We start from the raw sequence: 1489 nt of genomic DNA, 5'->3' as shown, positions 1-1489 counted from the left end.
GGTTTTTGGTTATTAGTGTTCAATGCTTCAAATCTATTCTTCAGATGGTCTCTAAATTCAGGTGGGATATAATCAAGGTCATATTTTGACTCTTGTGGACTTGTTTTAATTGTCTTCAGCTTCAACTTGAACTTGCATATGAGCAATTGATGGTCTGTTCCACAGTCAGATGCTGGCCTTGTTTTGGCTGAAGATATTAAGCTTCTCCACTGCCTCTTTCCACATATATAGTCAGTCTGATCTCTGTGTACTCCATCTGGCAAAGTCCATGTGTATAACCACCACTTATGTTGTTGAAAAAAGGTATTTGTAATGAATAAGTCATTGGTCTTGCAAAAGTCTGTCATACGACCTCCGGTGTCATTTCTATCACCAAGACCATAATTCCCAACTACCAATGATTCTTCTTTGTTTCCAACTTTCACATTCTAATCACTAGTAATAATCAATAACAAACATGGTTGCATGTTTGGTCAATTTCAGAGGGCGGAAGTTGGTAAAAATCTTCAGTTTCTTCGTGTTTGGCTTTAGTTGTTGGTGTGTAAATTTGAACGATAGTAATATTAACTGGTCTTCTTTGTAGATGTATGGATATTATCTTATCACTGATAGCATTGTACTTCAAGATAGATCTTGAAACATTTTTTGTGACAATGAATGCCACACCATTACTCTTCAGTTTGTCACTCCTGGCATAGTAAGTCATATGGTTGTCTCATTCAAAATGCCCATACCAATTCATTTCAGCTCACTAACACTTAGGATATCAATCTTCATGTGTTGCATTTCATTTTTGACAACTTCCAATTTTCCTAGATTCATACTTCATACTTCCATGGTCTGATTATTAATGGAAGATGTTTCTTCTGGTTTTGGGTCATCCCCCATCAGCAAATGAAGGTCCCGAAAGCTTTACTCCCTCTGCATCACTAAGGTCAACTCTCCTTTGAGGAGGCAGCTCTTCCCCAGTCATATTTTGAGTGTTTTCCAACATGAGGGGCTCATCTTCAGGCACTGTATCAGACAATGTTTCATGGCTAGTCATAAAGTTTTCCATTAATACATCAGACAGTGTTTCACTACTCTTCTAAGATTTTCAGTGGCCAATATTTTCAGAAGTGGATAGCCCCACCCTTCTTCCCAGTCTGTCCTAGTCTGGAAGCTCTGCTGAAACTTCTCCACCATGGGTGACACTGCTGGTATTTGAAATACCAGTGGCACAGCCTCCAGCCTCACACCAATATGCAGCCACCACAGTAGGACAAACTGACAGACGAGTTGTGGTAGTTTCAGTTATATGACTTAACAAAAATTATCAGAAAGTTCATAAACCAAAGTATCTAAAATAGCCCAGTCCTTTCTTCTTGTCTGTGATGACATGGATGGATCTCAAAAACATTATGCTGCGTGAAAGAGGTCAGGCACATTTTATACACTCTAGCACAGTGCCTAAGGCACTTGACTGCTAACCAGAAGGCTGGCGGTTCAA

At 39.4% G+C, this 1489-nt stretch overlaps 1 protein-coding gene across 1 annotated transcript in view; it reads left to right on the top strand.

Annotated features, from left to right (window-relative positions):
* CNTNAP2 (contactin associated protein 2) overlaps nucleotides 1–1489 on the top strand; it is a gene marked incomplete at its 5' end in the record, with an annotated part of 1317366 nt that overhangs the window by 1315277 nt on the left and 600 nt on the right. The window lies entirely within an intron of this gene.

This window comes from Orycteropus afer, unplaced genomic scaffold (assembly GCF_000298275.1).
Source record: "Orycteropus afer afer isolate SDZICR_OR568_19922 unplaced genomic scaffold, OryAfe1.0 scaffold00556, whole genome shotgun sequence".
NCBI lineage: Eukaryota > Metazoa > Chordata > Mammalia > Tubulidentata > Orycteropodidae > Orycteropus > Orycteropus afer.
This window is presented reverse-complemented; position numbering and strand designations above follow the sequence as displayed.